Source organism: Mustela putorius, unplaced genomic scaffold (genome assembly GCF_011764305.1).
Source record: "Mustela putorius furo isolate JIRA1106 unplaced genomic scaffold, ASM1176430v1.1 tig00000228_pilon_pilon_pilon, whole genome shotgun sequence".
Classification (NCBI taxonomy): Eukaryota; Metazoa; Chordata; class Mammalia; order Carnivora; family Mustelidae; genus Mustela; species Mustela putorius.
Window position 1 is genome coordinate 24,581,662 of NW_025421322.1, and position 8,980 is coordinate 24,590,641.

Here is an 8,980-nt window from a genome sequence, read left to right on the forward strand (position 1 = left end):
ATTCTGGGGCACTGCCCAGGGCCGTGACCATCTGCCCCCCATAGGACACTCCAGCCCTCTAGCCAGAGCCGGTGCGGTGTGGGAGCGCTCCGGGCTGGGGGAGAGAGTTCCCTTTTCCCATTTAGATGACAGTGTGTGATTAGCCTGTTGCCACCTGTAGCCAAAGCCCCTGCTGGAGACAGGAAGCTGGTAGGTGGAGAGGAAGAGACCAAAAAAATAAAGGAGCAGAAGAGCAATGAGAGAAAGAGGTGACTGGTGGTGACAATGACAGAGGCAACATCATTTGGGTCTCTGGACCCCACCATTCCCCAGGCCAGCATCCTCTCTTTCCCGTTTCATAAACACTAACAGACTTCTCTTTTTGATTTAAGCCAAGAACCTGTTACTAGAAACTTGGTTCTGATGGGCTGATGAGACTGTGAGATAAAAATCGGAGGAAGGACACTCAAGGGACACAGCCGCCTGTTGGCTGGTGGCTCCTGGAATGGATGGCTCACCTCCAAGTCCTTGCTACTCAAGTGCGCTCCCTAGATCAGCGGCCCCAGCCCCTGCCCCCACCCCCAGCCCCATCAGAGTGCTTGTTAGAAATGCAGATTCTCTGATTCCCTCCCAGACCTGCTGAATCAGAACCTGCAACTAATGATCAAGTGATTCACGTCTTCTTTCAAGTCTAACAAACCCTGCTCGAAGGCATCAAAGGGCTTGGCGGGGGTGGGGTGGGGGAGCGGTTGGGAGGGGGAGAAACCTAACCCTATAGCACACCACAGAGTCTGTTCTCTGAATGCAAACTCCAAGGCCTTGGGGAGCTGGGAGGCAGAGGCAGGAGCAAGGCAGAGGGCGCGTGGTACACCCAGTGTGGGCATCCTTGACCTTCTGAGCGGCCTGGTGAGCAGCCACTTCCAACCAACGGCTCTCAGAAATGACAGCTCTTTCTGGCCTGCCACAGCACAGCCTGGAGAGAACAGCCCGTCAGCTCCCTCCTACTGACTCCTGAAAGCTCCGGGCTGCTGTGCCTCGCAGCTGGATGTGCTGATAAACCACAGCAGAGACACCATCGTTGTCCTTGAGGGGCTGATCAACAAGAATCAATAAAAGAAGACTTCTGTACATCCGAGAGCATGTGGCCAGTCAGGTATCCTGCGGAGTGTGGGAGGCACACTGCCCTTGACTTTGAGGAAGGGGAGGCAAAGGCGCCCATCAGTAACTCCAACACTTTCACCCAGTACAAGCCCCCAGTGCGTGACGGACTGATCCTCGCAGGATCCTCACAGGAAAGAGATGGAAACTTGAAATGGAGTGATTCAGGCAGAGCTTATTAAAAGTGTATTGTTCAGGGGCTCCTGGGTGGCTCAGTCGGTCAAGGATCCGACTCTTAATTTCAGTTCGGGTCATGATCTCAGGGTCATGGGATCCAGCCCTGTGACAGGCTCCACAGTGGGCACGGAGCCTGCTTGAGAGTCTCTCTTTCCCTCTGCCCTGTCTCTCTAAATAAATAAATAAATAAATAAAATGACGTGTTTAGAGTTATTGTTTACAAAGGTGTAGGCAGGGCTTGGGGAAACCAACCAGCGAAGATGTAGGGGGCTTGGCCTGAAGGGGTGAGGGATAGGGCAGCTGTTGGAATCCACGGCAGAGAGACGGACAGAGGCGGCGACCAAAGGAGATGTGGCGTTTAATAACCATGGTGACCCAGCAGGGGGGGAGTTGGGGGAATAAATATCCTGACATCATTCTCCTCCCGTCCTGCGCCCTCCTGCCACTGCCTTCCAAAGGTCAAACCCACTCAGAAGTCCAAGAGCAAGGGAATCTATGAGGCAGCCCATCAGAGTCTGGCTCCCAGCACACAGAGCAGGCGCGGTAAGGGCAGAGGGAGGAAACAGAGGGCCCCACACCCAGATCAATCTATTGGCCGGACCAAAGATGGTAAATGTACACCAAGCGTGCCATGTGCCCCACTCCACACCTATGACAGACATCAATAACCAAATTGCCTTTGCCTGCTGGGCTCCGACAGACTTTTAAATATTGAACACAGAACTCCACCTCGAATCTGTTAACCTTGAAACATGAGATGAAATATGTAAAGGATGCATTGGTTGCCTAGCGACTATCCATCCCCTCGTTCTTCCTCACTAACAGAACCAAGATACGGCCCGGGCACCAGCACACCCCAACGCTGGGGGAGAAACTCAGTTTCCCTTGCAGCTAGGAATGGCTAATGAGGCACACACAGAGGGTGACGGCATGTTTCAGTGATCTTGAGGCTAAGTTTCTGATGGCTTCGTTGAGCCCCCAAACCAGTGCCACCAATGAAAGTTTCAAACTTCTCTTTTTTAATTGGGTTGTAATTGACATGCAACGGCCTATTAGTTTCAGGTGTACAAGATGAAGATTTGATATTTTTTACATTACAAAATGATCCACATGCCAGGTCTGGATGCCCTCCGTCCCCATACAAAGTTATTATATGTAATGTTGATTATATTCCCTATGTGTACATTACATCCTCAGGACTCATGTATTTTATAACTGTAAATTGGGTTCTTTAATCCTCTTTACCTATTCCACTTCTGTCTCCGATCCCTCCCCTCCCCTCTGGCAATCACCAGTTCTCTGTATCAGTGAGTCTATTTCTGTTTTGCTTTGTTTGTTCATTTGTTTTGTTTTTGAGATTTCACATGTAAGTGAAATCATATGATATTTGTCTTTCTCTGTCTGACTTATTTCACTTACCAAAATACTCTCCAGCTCTATCCATGTTTTCACAAATATTACTCAGCCATTCTTTTTTATGGCTGAGTAATATTCCATTATGTATGTCTATACCACATCTTTTTTTTTTTTTTTTACCAATTCATCTATCCATGGACAAGGGCTGCTTCCATATCTTGACTATAGTAAATAATGCTGCAATGAACATAGGGATACGCGTATCTTTTCAAATTAGTGTTTTTATTTTCTTTGGAAAAATGCCCAAAAGTGGAATTGCAGGATCATAGAGTAATTCTATTTTTACTCCTTTTATAAACCCCATACTGTTTTCCATAGTAGCAGCGCCGATTTACATTCCCACCAACAGGTACGACGAAGGTTCCATTTCCAAGCGACTTGATATGTGAGAAAAGTTCATCTCTATCTGGTTAACCCACCACTCATTGAATTTGTCTGATACTTGCCAGCAAATACACTCATAGCTGACACAAAATATCTGTGCCATATTTATGCTAGATAGATGTGAGCCCCTTTACTCATACATGTATTTATTTATCCCTGTGCTAATTGCCATGTGAGAAATGAGGTAGGCTTGGTCTGTTTCCTCTTCAAGGAACCGTGATCTGTATTTTGTGGAATTGGTAGGAGTTCACCAGATAGATAAATGAGAGGAAGGCACAAGAAGCAGAAATGAAGGAGTGTATACAATGTCAGGGTGTTAAGTACAAGGAATCCAGCTAGCAGCCCATGATGTGCAATGAAAGAAGAAACCATCAGTGTTGAACAACCAATTCCATTCAGACCCCATCATGAGAAAACAGAAGTGACTATCTACTTGGGGAAAGAACCTGACAAACAGCCCAAGATTATGTTGTTTGCTCATATGCTTGGAAATCAAAAAGTAGTTTGGGATTTCCCAAAACAAATAAAATATTATATAAAACAGATGTAAAGTGAAACAAAGTGTGTTCGAAGCCTTCTACCTCAGACTTGCTTCCCATTGCTGAATTTGAGTCACAAAACTTGGGATCTGGTCTGTACTTCCAAATTTATCTCTTAATTCCCTCCCCAGGCTCTTCTTGGGGCCATACTGGTCTGTTTGCTGACTGGTCAACACTCCCTCTGTCAGTGCACTTTCCCCCGTCAGAGTCCCCCACCCCATTTCTTGCCTAACCCCCTATTCTTCCAAGCCCTGCCGAAGTCTTACAGGACCAAATGAAGGTAAATCTTGAGTGACTGACAGGAAGTGAGGTTTAAGGACGCCTATGCCACTGGTTCTCAGGGAGCCCTGCTCTTCTGAACTCCTACAGCATGCGCCATCAGCAGGATCTATCTAGTTCTGCCCACGTACTGCTTGGCTGTTCAGCCTCTTTTCTTCCTTTTCTTCCTACTTTTATTCCTACTTTACTTGGCAAGAGGATCGGTGGCCTTTACCTGGCGGCATCCCTCGCACAGTCCCTTTCCCGCAACACTCACAACCCTCTCCCTGAGGGAGCCCGCTAGGCACCTGCTCCTTCCCTGAGCCAACCACAGGCTGTGGATGTGGCACCAGCACAGAGTCAGACCCTCTGGCCACAGGGACTTATGTGACTCAGGCCTAGCCAATCACAGCACTCATCTCTGACCTCAGGGAGTGGCCCAAGTGATACACACATGACTCAGCCCAACCAATCAACATTGAGGGTTAGGAAAGTTTAAGCTGGGCAGGGGGAAGAAGAAATCTGAGGTCATTGGAGGGTTCAGATCCAGCTAAGGGTTCACTGGTCTTCCCCAGTTATGTGAGCCCAAAGATCCCCCTCTTGCTTAAGTTAGTTGGAGTTGTGTTACTGTCATTCGGAAATGAAAGGGTTTTGAATAAAACAGATGCTGTTACCCCACTGCCCAGCGCACCTCTGCAGAAGTGATAGCTAGAAATGCAGGGGCGGGTTAGATTATATTTCAGAATGTTTTGGCTATGGCTCCGCTTGTATGAAATGTCCCAAGTAAGCAAATCTATAGAGACAGAAAGGGGTGGGAGTAGGAATGTACACAAAGGATTGGGAAGTAGCTAGACAGCTACAAGCTAAGTGAAATAAGTCAGTCAGAGGAAGACAGATACTGTGTGATTTCATTCTTATGTGGAATTTAAGGAACAAAATGTAGGAGCAAAGGAAAAAAAGAGAGAGGACCCAAGAAACAGACTCTTAACTCTAGAGAACAAAATGATGGAGCCCGGCATCAGGCTCCCCACTCAGCAGGGAGTCGGCTTGACAGTCTCTCTTTGCCCCCCTCTCCGCCCCTCCCCCCCATTCTCTCTCTCTCCCTCTTAAAATAAATTGTTTCTTTAAAAAATCTTTTAAAAAGGAAAGAAAAAAGAAAACAGAAACCAAACAGATGAAGTCAGATTGTGAGTTATAGGAATTTAAGGAACACACACGTGTTTTGCCCCATAACCTGTCCCTGTGTTTCCGGTCTTGAATGGTGGCAGCAGCATCCAACTGCCCAAGTCAGAAATCCGGGGGGACAGTTTTCAACGGTCATTCCTCCTTGAGCTTTAACCAAACAGCAAGTTTTCTCTCCCTTCCCGCCCCCCAATATCTCTCCGGTGACCCATCTACCAGCCCCATGGCTACTGTCATCCCCAGACCCTCACCGTTGCCCTGCACAGCCTCCTAACTTGTCCCCCTTCCCCAGCCGGCCCCATTGGCTGTGTGGACTGTGGCTAGAGTAACCTTTCCTACAAGCTAGGTCTGATCACATTTCCTGTCTGCCGGTCAGTGGCTCCCACTGCCTACGGAACAAAGCCCAAGCTCCAGGGCTCTACAGACAAGTTCCTCTTGGCTCCAGCCCCTGCCTGTGCCTCCCATCCTCGCGTCCACTGTACCCCCTGCCCCATCCCACTTCTCCCTCCCCCCCTCTGTCCGTCTGTCTCTCCATCTCCATCTCTCTCCCACACACAGACACACACACTGTTCAAGCCCATCCTGACCACTTCGTTTCCTCCACCCGCTCCAGGTTCTCTCTTGCCTCGTGCCTGTGCACCTGCTGTTCTTGGTGCCAGAATTTCCCTTTCCTTCCTACTTTACCTGGCAAACTCCCCTGACTCATGCAAGCCCCAGATGAGTATCAGGTCCTCCAAGAACACTCTCTTGACCCCTTCCTGCCAAGTCACTTGCTTCTTCCTCTGTGCTCCCCAAACCCCTTTTGCATGTCTCTAGTATAATTCTAGACACATGGTATTATTACTATCTCTGTGTTTGTCTGCCACAGGAATCTGTGGTCTCCTTGCAGACAGAGTCCAGCCCCGCAGGGACAAGGCAAGCGTGCATTCAATCGTGGGTTGTCGGAATAAATCTGCGCCAGCAATATCACAAGTTTAATTAGACTAGGGATGGTATATTTGAAAATAAAAATTTGCAGGGAAACATCCATGATGGGATCAAAGAGATGAAGGTCCGCAAATTTCTTCCCTTCACCCGAGCAGCCCAAGGGAACCTCTAGTTCACCACCTAATTCTCCTTTTCCCCTAACTCCTAGGGAGACCAATTTGTAGACTTTCTTGGTGCAGGGTCTGGAATGAGCAAAAAAGGACAGCAGAAGTGTCAGATGAGGAGCAGAAGGACTTAAGCCAGGAGGTTAAATCACCCTGTGTAACAAAGAATGGAGAGAGGGGGCACCTGTGGCTCAGTGGGTTAAAGCCTCTGCCTTCAGCTCAGGTCATGATCTCAGGGCCCTGGGATCGAGCCCCACATCGGGCTCTCTGCTCAGCAGGGAGCCTGCTTCCCCCTCTGTCTCTCTGCCTGCCTCTCTGCTTACTTGTGATTTCTGTCTGTCAAATAAATAAATAAAATCTTTTTTTTTTTAAAAAAAGATTCTCAAAGAATGGAGAGAGGAGAGAAAGTTCGGGAAGTGGAAGTCACCAGAGCTGGTAGAAAAGATAAGAATTCTTCGAAGTTTGGTTAATGAACATCTTCAGATTGGAAGACAAGAGAAAACCAGCCAAGAGGCTAACCAGCGTAGGAAGCATGATGCCAGTGGGTTAGATACCTGGCTTTGTGGTATTTCAGAAAGATGAGGGGGAAAAGGTAACTATGTTTTTGTCGGATTTTGGCTTCTTTGGACTGTACTTCTATGAGCGGTTCTAGGACTGGACCATGTGGGTCATAGTTGGAATAGGATTCCAGAAAGTCATTGCAGTAGAAGCAAAATGAAACAAAGAAACTGACTGAAAGCATGTCCTGCTATTAATAGGATGAAACTCGCTACCCATTTCCATGGATCTTGCTTGTCTTACACTTGCTCGTGCTGTTCTGTCTGGTAAGAAGTCTGCGTCCTGGAAGAGCGGGAACACGGGCAAGCAGCAGAGGACACACGTACATGACTGTCCATGGCAAGGCACCTGAATCCTAGCCCCTGCTTTACTGCTAATGGGTGTCTGGCCCCAAGAAGGTCACGATCTCTCTTTAAGCATCAGTTTCCCTATTTGAAAAATGAGGAGGTTTAGACCAGAGGACCATTAACTAACCGGGCATTCCAACCCTCAGATTCTAGGATGATAGGAGCCTGGGCCGCCACGCCTCTTAAAAGTCTCCAGATTCCAGGTCCCCAATCCCTACCCTCAACTGAAGGCTTTGGGGAGATTTTTCAGAACAGCAAGGAGCTCAAGAAACTTGAGGATAAGAGCTCTGCAGCGTTGGAGCGAAGACCGTCAGCATGCTCCCCTAGGGGACTTTGAAGAAACCTACGTGTCCATAAACAGTGTTTCATTCAAGAGCAGCAAAGAGCAGCATGGAAAGTTGAAAAGCAGGCTGCGCCGGGATATTCCTCCGAATCCAGAACCCATCACTCCGCATCTCTCCTCCAGCCAAGCAGCATTCACAATGGCGCCGTTGGAGAAACAGGGAGCCTTTGTTCGGCTGCTCTGGGAAGGCAGCCACCCTCATCTGTGCCCGGATGCCATCTCTGCCCCACAGAGGTGAATAAACCCCAGGCACCAGCCACCTGGTGAGGCTGAGGACTGAGCTGACCTCAGCAGGAGGAATTCCTCTTTAAGGGATCGTTGAAGCCCTGTGTGCCCTGTAAGTTGTCTGCGGTGCTTCTGACTCCTTGGTGGGGTAGACCATGAGCCCATGGCAGGAAAATGGCTAGCACCCCGGGGAAGAAGGACCTTCCAGGGGATGTGCAAATGGTATCCTTTCCCCCACCAGATTCCAGAAAATTTAGACTCCAGAGAGATTTCTTCAAGATTGCATGTAGAGATGTGGCCAAGACCACAGAACTCAAGTGCCAGAGGCAGGACTTGAACCCAGGGTTCTCTGAGGCCAAAGCCCATGCTTTTAACCAAAAGGCTCTAGAGCTTCCTCAACCAGTTGTCTTGGCTCATGACCCATTCCAGAAGTGGAAAGAGCATGCGGCTGATTGGTGGGGTCAATGCCCCAAGGGTTACAGACCCTGAGGAATCTTCCGTTGGCTCCCAGACCAGGGGAGTGGATGGTATGCCTTCTTGGGAGTCTGGCTTTTGTGTTTGTGGTCACGGCAGGCTGACTGGGAATGGAGACAAGGGTTGAGTAGAGCCTTTCAAGGAGCTGTGAAGAGAAATAAAACCAGACTTGAAACAACTGGGTATCAAATGCAGTTGCTGATCAACCCCTGTTTACTCATAAGAATGAAGGACCAGGAGATGAAGGGAATTTGAAATCCACATCATGACCTATGAAACGGCTCCATTTAATTACTTATTCCAGCTACCTCCTAAACCAATTTTTCTTTCTCTTCCTTCTTATCATTTGATACACGTTGCAAAGAACCGTGGAATACCCAGCATCTCTCTCTGGCGGGGCTCTCGCACACTGTTCTGTAATGATCAGTCCATGTGACTCTTCCTCCTTCGTTAGACTGCGAGATCCCTAAGGCAAGGATCTTATCTTACTCATCTTTACATCCCCAGTGCCTAACACATCATAAGGCTCTTGGTCAATATTGTGGGAGGAAGGAAGGGAGGGGGGGGGAGGAGGGAATTGAATAAGATTAAAAAAATAAGCATCTAGGACATACATTTAAGGCTTTTCTTGTACAGCGACCAGTTACAACAGATCCATGGCTTTGATTGGATCCAGGTTTGAACAAACTCTAGGAAACATTTAGAGGCAAACGGGGGAATGTGAATATGGATGTTATTAGATGACACTAGGAAATTATCGCTCCTTGTTAGGTATGTGACTGGTGTTAGGGTCACCTAAAAAAATGTCCTTATTGTTTAAAGATGCGCAATGAAGAGGCAAAATGGCAT